The 13,523-nt window shown below is 38.7% G+C and overlaps 1 long non-coding RNA gene across 12 annotated transcripts in view; it reads right to left on the bottom strand.

The window, feature by feature from the left end:
* Positions 1 to 3,995, bottom strand: part of LOC111750700 (uncharacterized) — a 231,195-nt gene extending 227,200 nt beyond the window's left edge. For 8 of the 12 annotated variants that reach the window (XR_010318764.1, XR_010318763.1, XR_010318762.1 and 5 more), the window contains exon 1: positions 3,458 to 3,995. This is a non-coding gene — a long non-coding RNA (uncharacterized LOC111750700). The remainder of the gene's footprint in view (positions 1 to 3,457) is intronic. The other 4 variants (XR_002785768.2, XR_002785769.2, XR_010318769.1 and 1 more) reach the window with 4 other exon arrangements.
* Positions 3,996 to 13,523: the final 9,528 nt, after the last annotated feature.

Below are 13,523 nucleotides of genomic sequence, written 5' to 3'. Positions count from 1 at the left end.
TCTTCTTTCCTTTGAAAGATGCCTTTTTAGTGACCTGTATTCCCAGTGGCCAATGTCATGTCTTGTTTTTAGAAAGTAGGTGAATTTTAAATCCAACTATTTGTTCATTTTTTTTATCTTTAATAGATCAATAATATAATTCATCCTTAGGCAAGAACTCCAATATACTTATAGGAAGAACTGTTTATGTAAAGATTATACAGTCAGGTCCAAGAATTTCTAGAAAAAGTTATTTATTTGTTCACACTGAAGTCTCACTACATAGAATGTCACTTAACTTGTGTAGCTTGTTTTTTTCTAGGCACAAAACATGTCAGTTCTTTAAACTATATATTCTTTTCGACAATAGTAACATTAAAACAGAAAAGAACATTAAAAAAAATTTTTGCTTTGAAACAATCATACAACGCATTGGCAAAATAAATCTCATTAGCTTGTGTGTTGATGTATAAATAGTGTTGTTTGTACACTTATGTTTGCAAATCCATTTAAAAATAATCCTTTCGGCCTGCAAGAAGTATCAGAAGAAAATACAAATATATATGTATGTATATATATTTGTGTTTGTATTCATATATATGTGAAATGGTAAGTTTACACAGTTATTCCTTATTAATAAAGATAAATGAAATTACATATCAAAACTGGGAAATTAAGAGAGTGTGTATGCACAGTTGTTCTATATTTATATCTCAGATCTGGGTCTGTGTCTTGATAAAATTATTAAACTTTATTCTATTTGAGTTAAGCAAGCTAAAAATAATGTACTTTAAATATATACATCATAAAAAATATGAACACTTGTTTGGTGAGTGATGATTCACTGTTAAGACCCATAAAACAGACATGAAAATAAATACAAGCACTCTACCAGGCCACAAAAAATGAAATGCAACTATCCTTTAACCAGAGAAATCTCCCTATCAAAGTACATGAACTTTCAAATCATTTGTACAAAAAGATCCTTTCCTTAAGCGATTAGTTTGATGGTACACAGGATTTAATGGCCGCAAAGTTTTAAATAACAAATAAGAAACACCAAGTACAGCAATCATCAGCCTTGTAGCATTTTTATCCAAATGATTTCAAAATGCTCACCGTTTCTACATCCTATTCATGTCATTGAAATTCAGCCACCTCTGAAATGTTCAACCAGCATATTAATAAGGCTTCCCAGAACCAGGAAACTCTGCCTGACTACATATATCTTGATAAATATGCCCATACTGGCCCCATGAACACATCTTCAAGAGATAGATAGCTACACATAAAATAGTCCTTTCCTGTGGGTGTCGGTTAACCCCACAAACACGTGAACTTCCTATAGGCACACACCCAACAGACGCTGGCGATTAGGGGATTGAACACGTTGCCCACAAAGGAACAATTTTCTATGTGATGACATCACCAGCGAACCTGGGTTTCTCTGTGGTATAATGATATAAGTGCCTGACTGAGCGTGAGTATGTATGAGAGAAAGAGAGAGAAGCTTTAAAGCACAGCATCATGAGAAATGGCATAACCTTCTGGGAGGTTTACAAGAACCTTTCCAAAAAGACCTTTGACTTTTTCCAGATTTCATACAGCCTAAGTTCATTCAAAAATGCATTCCTCGCACAAACAAATTATGCTCTGTTTGGTTAGCATGCTGTTCACCCTTAAATATCGCGACGGGGGTCTGTGGAGATGAGGTTTCCATACCAAATGAGGCGTGTGTGTCTGTATAATACGGTGCAGGAGTTGCAGCGTCCCTTGAGACCTGCATTTGAATTGGCTAAGACGTCTTGGCTTGAAGGGTAATGAAAGGGTTAAAAATCGAGGCTGTCTGGGGTAAGAGAAAGGGGATATTGTTGTCTTTAATCTTTCCGCAGTATGTGTAAGACTTCCATCCCGGATCTGCACAGAGCGGTGGAATAGGCTCGGCGTGCATTGCGTGCAAGCTCCTTGATTGTAGAGAGGGGGAAAAAAACCTGGCTGCAGTCCAGACAGGCTGGAGCTCTGTTGATCATTATGTCTAGCCTTCAGGTGTCTCAGCACACAGTGGGCGGCGGTGGGGGAGGTGTAGATAACATGAGAGCAGACAAAGAAAAAAAAAAATTGTGTATTTAAAAAAAGATGATGTGCAAGTGTGTGTCCAAGCCCTCCTTAAAAAATGAATCCTAACGTCTTGGACTTTTATAATTAGAACACCAGCTCTGTTCTGGCAGGTCTATTTAAGCCATAATTAGTGATGTCTGGAGCCTTTGAATAATCCTCTTCAATAACTGATGGAGTTAATATTCTCTTTTAAAAATGACCAGGGCAATGTTTTCTTACAGACTGTCTTTTTGGTGGGAGCCTTTGTGGTTAAGATTCTTCGTCAGTCAAAATCACATTGATCTGATTTACCTTTTTTAATTTCTTATGAGACTTAGCTTTAACTTTTTAAGGATTTGGATGCTTCTAGAAGTAAAGGCAAAATGCATTGATAGATTACCCTCACTGAATGTAAGAAGAAAAAATAATACAGAAGTGTTTTCTCCCAGTCCTTTGCATTTATTTTATAAATTAAAAAAAAAAAGTTGCTTTGTACGCTGCTTCTGTTTAAAACTCTAACCAAAAAAAGAAAAAAAAAAATCTTTCCGTAAATGCAACTTAGATGCTACCCATGTAGGTTGCCTGCTAGTCAGAAAAAATCCTCGATTGTTTTATTCTTCCAGCATTCTTCTATAAAGAAGCTTCTGCACGCTTCCTCCCCACCTCCACATCCTCACTCCACCCTATTAAGAATTTCAAAAAAAATCTTTATGCATGGAAGGCTGGGTCCTGAGACACATCTATCTTTCCACTGACCACTTTCAGCCGCCTTCATTTCTGCTGGGACTTTATTTCACATTTAGTGGGCTAAAACACTGAAACCCATTCAGCCTCTAGAATTATTATAGAATTAAAAGTGATGACTAAAAACTAAATAAAAAGAAAGCCCTGGCTTGAAGCCATTGTTTAGAATTTAAGAGCTATTTGCCCCCAAGTGTCTTAGCCGTCTTTCATAGCTAATTACAATAACTGTCAGATGTCTGGAAAGTCTATGGTGCCCTTGTCAGTGGACTCAGCAAAGTTTGCCTTTTATTTTTCTTGGGTATAGATCAAATCTGACGAGACATAAAGAGCAAAGAAGAAGTGAACGAAATACACATGTGTGTGCCTTTATTTTTTCTTATGAACAAAGCAGCGTTGGAGCAATGTTTGCGTGTGCAGCCTCCTGCAGCTTGCTACTCTGTGGCATGTCTGCCTTTTATTTTTAATTCTTTAACATGACACATCAGGCAACAACTCTTCCTGAAATATTTTCCTGCCAGTTCGAGACGCTCCGATACACACGTAAAAGAGTACCCTCAAAAAACGATGTGCAGATATTTGATGCTTAGGATATAAAACTATTTGAATTAGTACTCTTGATGAAAAGAAAGGTACTTACAATTTCAGAATGGTTATTTGTTCTAGTTCCTTGTCCCTGGAAGCACAGCCGAGGCTCCTGCCAGACTCTCCCTGATGCAGGTGCAGAATCCTCGTTTTCAGGCAAGAGAAAGGCAGAGAAGGGCTTCATAAAGTCACTCGGAACTCAGCCACTTGTGCTCAGGCACCCTTGATCCTGTGAAAGCTGTACTATCTGCAGTTCTGAATTGAACTAAATTACAGCCCATGTGAAAAGACAGGGGCAGCCAGTCATGTGGGAGATACACGGCTATCCTATTGGCCACAAAGACATAGCTTAGGCATTCTGCCTTTTCCACCATTGGCGAATAGTTAAAACTGAAAGCATCTAGATCCTCCTCTTGAGCTTATTTGTCCTTTATGTGTGGAAGAATGACTGTAGGATTTTACAGTGACAGAATTAGTTAAGAAAGGAGCTGAAGTCATCCTTCACAGAGACTGGTGGGAGGAGATTAGGAACTTAGCTTTTTCAAGGACTTTTTTTTTTTTCCTTCTTTTTATCCACAACTTCCCCCGTTCTCCGTCCCCCCTCACAGTTTTAGCTGTGATTTGCCTGTCAGGAAAACATTTTGTGTGTGTATGTGTATGATTGTGTGCGTGTGTGTGCGCAGTTAACTCTGGAGATGACAAAGTAAATTGTCATTGTATTCTTTTGCAAAACTCAGTCATGTTTTGAAGCTCAAAATTAAATTTTTCCCGTGCTGATTTGCAAATTTCATTTTGATTCTTAAAAAAGAATTTGTTGCAGTTCTAAACTAACAGACTAAATTCTTCATTAGAGACAGCGGAAACAGTTAACTTTTCTGAGTTGCTATTTTTTTTATTACGTAGTGGAGAAAGAAGAAGGAATAATAACTCTATAAAATATTAAAAGGCAACAATACCAAAGGAATCAACAAAAGGGCTTCAATTGGACTCCGATAAAGAGGAGGTATACTTTTTCCCTTCAAACCCATTTTTTTTTTAAAAAATCACCTCATTTGGCAATATACAATGTCCATTAATTTCTTAAATATGTTAGTGAGTTTTCAGTTTCCCCACCAAAATGTGCGTGAAACCTAAAAGACTTCTGGCAGCTGGAAGGTGTTTTTCAGTGATTCCAGGGTTATTTAATTCACCTGATTCTTAAAAACCTCTGGTGCATTTATGAGGATTCGGAGCTCTGTGTTACCTTACAGATGATCATATCTCACATTCCTAATTTTAAAGGTGAGTAAGGTGGTACCTGACAAATAATGCTACTCCATTCATTTACACTGGCCCACGGAGTTATGCAAGGTAAATGAAGGGAATATTGAAACATACAAGTTTACTCTTTCTTGCGTCCCTACTAAAAGCAGTCACTCTCTTGCTTAATTTAATCTTTGAAACAACCCATAAAGCCCATTTTATTATGTTAATTTCTCAGTGGCAAACACAGATTCAGACATTTTACTACCTCAGTCGTGTGTGGATTTACATCCATGTCTGAGTTCGTACTTGCTCTTTCAACTAGGCATGTTGCCTTTCAAAATTATAATGGCTATCATTTATCGATACCTTGCTTATGAGTTAGTTATCCTGTTATCCCCATTTCATAGATGAGGAAATTGAGGCTTGTCCTCCATGTTGTTGTTAGCTGTCATCAAGTTGGTTTCAACACATAGTGACCCTACAGGACAGAGTAGAATTGCCCCATTGGGTTTCCAAGGAGCAGCTGGTGGATTTGAACTGCTGACCTCTTAATCACCACACCACATGATTCAAACCAACTCTCATTTGTTTACACACCATATGGGTTCTCATCATGGTGTTAAATAGAGTTATCATTTTTTTCCTTGAAAAAATACAGTATACATGTAGAATATTCTTTATGGTCATGTGAATGTGCTTGATTTTGAGCAGATCATACTGTTAAGTGGCCCATGTGTGACTGTAAATAGGAGTTGGAGGGACAGCCGTGAAGTCATGTTTACCCTAGGGCCCCCACAGGGTCTTGCCTACAGTAGGAGCTTCCGTATTTGTTGAGAGGACATAATCTCACAGCACATGGGTCTGGACATGAAGGAGTCCTACTACTGGTTTGTAGTGTAAAACTCATCGACTATAAGGGTAAGACATGTTCTGAGTTCACTTCTAATTTACAAAGTTATATTTCAAGTCAGTGTGGGAAAAATACCATTTCAGCCAGAGAAATATCAAGAACCCTCACAGAGTTTTGTGAATTGTGCCCCTCCTGCAACCTAAATCATAAACAATAAAGGGAACTTCCATTTTACTCAGAATCCCTGGCTGGTGCAGTTATGTGCTTGACTGCTAACCAAAAGGTTATAGGTTCAAGTCTACCCAGAGGTACCTCAGAAGAAAGGCTTGGCAATCTAAAAAAGAGGTGCCTCAGAAGAAAGGCTTGGCAATCTACATCCTAAAAATTTGTCATTGAAAACACTATGGAACACAATTCTCTGACACATATGGGGCCCTCTTTCGAAATTGAGAGAGTTGAAGCCAAACATAGTCTCAAGACAGAGACTTTAGGGGCTAGAGGAAGTGTATTGGAGAGCTTGTCACCTTCAAGGGGCCTGAGCCACTATCTGAAGTCCCTAAACCAAACCCCAACCTATTGCTATTGAGTCAATTCCAACTCTTGGTGACCCTATAGGACAGAGGAGAACTGCCCCATAGGGTTTCCAAGGCTGTAAATCTTTACAGAAGCAGATTGCCACATCTTTCTCTTGTGGAGCGACTGGTGGTTTCAAACCCCTGACCTTTGGTTAGAAGCTGAGCATTTTTACCACTGTGCCACCAGGGCTCCAGTTCTGAAGTCCCTAGGTGGTACAGTTAATGCGATCGGCTGCTAAGTGAAAGGTTGGAGGTGTGAGCCCACCCAGAGGGACCTCGTAAGAAAGACCTGGTGAACTACTGCCAAAAAATCAGGCATTGAAAACCCTGTGGAGCACAATTCTGCTCTGACACCCATGGGCCACCTGGAGTCTGAATGGACTCAATGGAAACTGACCCATTCATTCTCCCCCACTTGGGTAGTTTGTTTGTAGACTGGAGATAATTACTGCAGGAAATATGCCTGTATCCTCACCTGTGCTTTCTAAAGCAGGCATTGTTGTACTTCAGAGTGTGAAGTAGCTAAGATAGGTTAAGCAGGCACAGTGGTTAAGAGCTTGGCTGCTAACCAAAAGGTTGGCAGTTCAAATCCACCAGCCACTTCTTGGAAACCCTATGGGGGCAGTTCTACTCTGTCGTCTGGGGTTGCTGTGAGTCAGAATCCTCTCAGTGGCAATGAATTTGGTTTGGGTAGAATTAGAAATAAAATACTGTTTAATCCTCTCTCTTTTTGATCTTTCTTGAATGAGTGGTGCTTACTTTTCTCTAAATTATCCAGTGACTCCATGCCATCCAGAACCCTTCTATTTCTGCCTTCTTATATAGCACTCATATGACCAAATTATTTTATCCATATTTCATCAAGTAAAATTTTCTACTATATTATAAATACTTCAAGGACTGGGCCATCTCTCTCTCTCTCTCTCTTTTTAATCTTTTCACAAGGCCTATCATGGTAAAGATAAGATAAATGCTTAATTTTTTTTTTTTTTGTCTTGCTGCAACCTACTCACTTGTAGCCATCAGAGCAGAAATAATTTGGGTAATATAATCAGTGCTAATGTATTGAAAAAAAAAACAACATTACAAAAATAAAGTCCAAATAAATGAATCTCTAGTAGTAAAAATGTGAGACTCTGGAACACAAGTAGGGATGTTTTTGAGACCACTGACTCTCCCCAGTATTGGTCTAAATCAATCAAATAGACACACTAACTAAACTGATGGTCACAGTATTAACATGCATTCACTTAAGTCCTCTTTGTTGTCATCTACCCACTTCAATCCTTCTTGTTTGCTGGCGATCAGGCACCTGGTTAGCAGATATCTACCCCATCTCCTGTCCTGACATCACACTGGTTTAGCTGAATGCTAACATTGGCAACCTATTTAATACTCTAATTAATCTCAGTTCACTACCCTCCTTGACTCTGATAATAGGCACCTCCACTCCCACTACAATCACCTCCTCCTATGTCAGGGAGCTTGGGAATTTTTACTTCGAAATTGTAAAATAAAACCACCTACTCTCTAACTGGAGTCCCTGGGTGATGCGAACAGTTAGGTGCTGGGCTACTAGCCCAAAGGTTGGAGGATTTGAATCCACCTACAGGTACCTTGGAAGAAAGACCTGGCAATCTACTTCTGAAAGATCACAGCCATTGAAAATCTTACTGAGCAGTCTATTCTGAAACACACCGGGTCAACTCTAGGGCAGCTAATTTGCTTTTTTGGTTTGCCTCTGTAACCAGGGCTTTTAACCAGTTCCATCTGCATTTCTAACAAGCTCTCAGGAAATGCTAATGCTGCTGGTTAGGGACCAGTTCTCAAAACTACCAGAAGAGCAATGGTTCTCAAAATTTATCATACGTAAGAATCACCTGGAAATCTTGTTAAACTGTAGGTTCTGATTCAGTATATCCGGGGGCGGAAATGCAAATTCTCAGCAGGGATTCAAGCTGGAATGAACTTGGTTTGCAGCCTTGCCTCTAAATATCTTTAATCTTTCCAGTTCTATCACTACACCTATTTTTCGACCTCTTTGATACCTCCAATTCTTTGACCCCTCCATTTTCTCCTTATCTATCATCTTCTTCCCCTTTTAGTCCTTCACTTTAATACTTCTTTCTCTATTAGATTCCTTAGTTCATGATTTCATTCAGCGTCCGGTCAATAACCTTTATATTCTTGCACTGTTTTTCTTCTGATGAATGACCCATCAGTCCCACCAAGTCAAACATGATTTCGGGATTAATCCAATTGATAATCTCCTCTGGTTTACTTTGAGCATTTCAGAGTTGATTAAAATTCTCTCCAGTCTGTGAATAATGTTTCAGTAAATGAATAGCCTCCAAATTTGACTAGTCCCTCAATTTTGTATAAAAGCCTATGTTTCTCCACTGAGCATTTTTCTCATTTTCCACAATGCTATTCAATCTTTTTCTCTCTCTCTCCTCCCTTGTCCTCCCTTGATTACATTGCTTTCTTCTCAGAAGAACCAGTAAACTGCCCAATATGTAGACACATTCTTTTTTCATTCATTCATATTACAAGTGAAAAACTACCTGTCCAGGGCATAGCTCACTGTATACGTGAATTTCTTCTCTTCCCGCCTGATCAGATTTTTTTTTCCCCCTTAGATTTTTTTTTTTTTTAATTTCTTTCTCAAGTCATCAACAGCTCCTTGCCTATTGACTCATTGTTACTAGCATTTAAACATGCTCAGTTCTCTCCAATATTTAAAAATCCCTCTCTGGATACCAGTCAAATTTGTACACCAGGTACTCTTTCCTATCCCCTACTGTTTCTGGACAAACTTCTTGAAAGATTTAATTGTACTTACCATTTCTAGTTTATTTTCTATCACTTCTCTGCCTACTGCAATCTTACTGTGTGCTCGCCATGCTGTTTCTTACAAGGCCACCAAATACCTCCATGTGCCTAAATCCAGTGAACAATTCTGTCTTTCTGATTTTTATTTTCTCTAAAACATTTGTGAGATCGGCCACCTCCTCTTTTTTTAAATGTGCCAACCCCTTTCATGCATTCCTGATTTTCTTTCTATCTTTCCTATGCTTTCTTTTTCTTTTTTTAAATTGAGGTGAAAATGTATATAACAAAACATACACCATCTGAACAGTTTCTACCTGTACAATGCAAAAACATTGATTGCATTCTTCAAGTTGTGCAGCCATTCTCACCGTCCTTTGCTAAATTATTCCACCACCATTCACATAAACGCAAAGCCTCATAAGCAAAATCTCCCCCCTTTCCCTCTTTCTCCCATGCCTGAAAACCACTGATAATATTTGGTTTCTCTTTATTTACTTATTTCATGAAAGTAAAACCATACGTCTCTAAAGACGTCACGTTGAGGACGAAGGTGCTCCTGACCCAAGCCACGGTGTTTTCAACCACCTAATATGCATGCGAAAGCTGGATGGTGAATAAGGGAGACAGAAGAAGAATTGATGCCTTTGAATTGTGGTGTTGGCGAACAATATTGAATATACCATGGACTGCCAAAAGTATGAACAAATCTATCTTAAAAGAAGTACAACCAGAAGGCTCTTTAGAGGCAAGGATGTTGAGACTACATCTCACGTGTTATCATGTTATCAGGAGGGATCAATCCTTGTAGAAGGACATCATGCTTGATAAAGTAGAAGGTCAGAGAAGAAGAGGAAGACCCTCAATGAGATGTATTGACACAGTGGCTGCAACAATGGGCTCAAGCATAGCCACAATTGTGAGGATGGTGCAGGACCAGGCAGTGTTTCATTCTGTTGTGCCTAGGGTCGCTACGAGTCTGAAGCTACTTGATGGCACCTAACAACGACAACAGCAAGACCATACAATATTTATCCTTTTGTGACTGACTGACTTCTCTCAGCATGATACATTTAAGGTTCATCCATATTGTAGCATGCGTTTCTCTTTACTGCTGAGTAGTATTTCATTGTGTGTATAGACCACACTTTGTTTATCCATTTTTCTGTTGATGGATACTTTGATTGTTTCCACATTTCGGCTATTGTGAAAAGTGCCTCAATGAACATGGATTTGCAGGCCTTCTTGTTTTCTTTTATGAACATGTTTCCTCAGCTTGTTTTCTGTATTAGCATTTCTCACAATCTTGCAAATGCTCTATTCTCTTTTCATTCCACATACTCTCCTTAAGGCAACCCATTTAATTTCATGGCTTCAATTACAACTCTGTACAACCGATTTCCACATTTCTGTCTGCGGCCCAGACTTTTCTTCTGAGAATCAAAATAGTATAACCCACTACACCTTTTTACTTGGATGTCTCACTGATTTCTCAAATCCAATGCATCCAAACATAAAGACATCATGTAAGGTTTATGTCTCTTATCTCAGGGAATAATAATACCACCATTCACCTAAGGCAGAAATTTTGGGCTTAAGATTTAAATTGTCATTTCCTTTGCCCAGGCTCTCATATTCAGCTAGTCAGCATAGATTCTTGACTCTGTCTTTTTGCTCTATCCACACCATCATCTCATTCCAGGTGTGTATGCTTCAAAATACATAGTAGTTATGTTTAAAGACTTCCTTTGTCTCTAGTCCACTCCCCATCTCCACTAACTATAGCAATCCTTTCTCAAACCTGCAGCCAAATGGATCTTTTTAAAGGGAAAAATCTTATTCCTTCACTCCTCTGTTTAAAACTTTTTAATGGCTTCCCATTGACTTTAAGGCAAAACCTGAAGGCACATGAGTTTTATCTAAAATATTGTATGAATATATTTAATTCTGTTTCATAACTCAAAATTGATAGTGTAAATTACTTACAGTTAAGCTTCCTAAACTTCCCCACAACCCTTGAAACCTTCAGGTAAAATTGATGTATCAGTAAAAGCAACACGTTTGTCCAGTGACTTGGAGGGCCCCTGAGGGCACTAATATTCCAGTTCTAGAATGTAAAGACAAAGTGGATTAAACACCTTTCTTCTTAGAGAGGATTGAAAGCCCACTCACATGCTCAGAGAGACTTGGTTTCCTTTCCCTGGCCTACATTCTTGCAACTATCCTGGAGTTCTAGGAGAGGAAAATGTGAGTATACCCACAAAGTCTCCTCCACTTCTGGAGGTCTCTGAAAGTAAGGACTTCCTAAACCTAAAAGGACTAATAGAAATTGTGCCGTCGCTTAAGGCAGATGGCTTTCTGACTTTCTCTCTTTCTTCCACCAAGCTACCCGTTCTCCAGTGTTCCCTCAGTTAATAGCACCTTCATCCAAATAATTACTCAGGCTGAAACCTAACTACTATTCTGGATTCCCCTCTTTCTCCTGTCCATGCCCACTGATGAGTGAACACTGTGGGGATTTACCTTCAAAATAGACCATAAGTGCAATCACCTCTCATCATCTTTCGGGGCTACACTCATCAAAGCAACTCCTATCTCTCAAGTGCGTTATTGTAATTATTTTCTATCTGGTCTCCCTGATTCCACATATGCAGTCCTCCTCCACCACAACATGTTCCCAACACAGAAGCTAGTTCGTATGTTTATAAATATATCACATTACTTTCTTTCTTAATTCTCAAATTGCTTACCACCACACTTAAATTAAGGAGCCCTGGTGGTGTAAATGTTAAGTGCTTGGCTGTTAACTGAAAGGTCAGTGGTTCAAACCCACCAGGGACTCTGTGTGTGAGAAAAGACCTGGCTAAGTGTCCCATAAAGAATGCAGCCTAGGAAACCCTATGGGACAGTTCTACTCTGCCTTGTAGAGTCACTATGAGTCTGAATCAATTCGACGGCACACAACAACAACGCTTAAATTAGGGGCAGCGTTGGTTCAGTAGTAGAGAACCTTCCATGCGGGAGACCCATGTTCAATTCCCAGCCAGGGCACCTCATGTGCAGCCACCACCTGTCTATCTGTCAGTGGAGGCTTTTGTGTTGCTAAGATGATGAACCGGTTTCAGCAGAACTTCCAGATTAAGACAGACTAGGAAGAAAAGCCTGGTGACCCACTTCTGAAAATCAGCCAATGAAAACCCTAAGGATCACAACAGTCCAAGCTACAACTGATCATGAGAACGGTGCAGGACCAGGCAGCATTTCATTTTGTTGGGCATGAGGTCATCAGGAGGCAGGTCTGACTTGATAACAGTTAACAAGAACACTGATATTAACATCCTGACTCATTACTACGACATAACACAGTCCAACGTAGTCTCTGCCTTATATTCTAAGCTCATCTTGCATATACCACTCTTCCATGGCACCGTTCACCCGCTGGCTCCTTTTTATTCACCTGTGTTTCTATTCAAATGACACCGCAGAGAGAAACTATCTTTCTAGAATGACACCGGCTTACCTACCTACTCTAACTTATTACACGTTTTTCTTTAAGTTGTTGTTATTGTTGTACTTGATTTGTTGATTTACTTTTCTGTTACTTGTCCCTCTCAACCTGATTGTGAGCATCATGAGAGCATGTTATTTTCACCATTTTCCCCAATGCTTAGGACATTGACTTGCATATAATAAGTTTTCATATATTTGTTGAATGAATGAATACATGAATAGTTACAAGGAAATTCAACTAGTGTATTTTAGGAGGACAATCACCTAACTACTAACAATAAAAAATATCAAAGTAGCTCCCATGTTGAAGAAATAGATAAATCCTATTGCATTATTGCTAAACACTAAAACCTAGTGTCCTAATGTTAAACAAAATTTATTGATATTTAGTGTATTTGGTAAACTATTGTAATTTGTCTGAAATTTGTTGTGTTTATGGTTAATAATTTGAGCTCAAAATTTTTAAATCTAGCATATAACAGCTGTTTTATATACATTCAACTGATGGTTGAGAAAAATAAATTGATAAAATGTCCAAATGTATTAACAGTGGAAGATAAAAATTACACCAATAAATTTGTTTTGTGATTATGTGTTTTCCTCACTCTTTAAAAATTGTTTAAGGCCAGTCTAATAAAGTTGCCAAAGAGTGAACTGGAGTCCCTGTTAAAATTAAAGGTAAGAATTTTTTAGAAGGAATAGAGAGATGCGGATTGGTCAGCACTCCATGAGGATTCACAAAAATGCTCCTATTAAAGGAATTTTTCACAGAGTTTAAGTACGGAAAATTCAGGAACTTACAAGGAAAAAATTCTGACTGGTTGACCTTTACAAAATCTTGCTTTAACAGACACAAAACAATTACAAGATCCCTTAAACCTTGTTTTGTTAGTCATAAAATTTGAGGCAGTTAACATTCTGTTAACCTATGGATGTTTTGGGATCCAGCCTGAGTAAATGTTCTTCCTGGGAGCATGCTGTGAGAGGACGGGAGAGAGGAGAGCTAGCAGGTTTCCTGAACTATTCTGGCTAATTGAGTTTTGAAAGTCAGCTTAAGCTGAGCAGTAAACAACAAAAATGGATTCCAGCCTACGTCTTAGCCAGAAGCCTCT

This window comes from Loxodonta africana, chromosome 20, assembly GCF_030014295.1.
Source record: "Loxodonta africana isolate mLoxAfr1 chromosome 20, mLoxAfr1.hap2, whole genome shotgun sequence".
NCBI lineage: Eukaryota > Metazoa > Chordata > Mammalia > Proboscidea > Elephantidae > Loxodonta > Loxodonta africana.
This window is presented reverse-complemented; position numbering and strand designations above follow the sequence as displayed.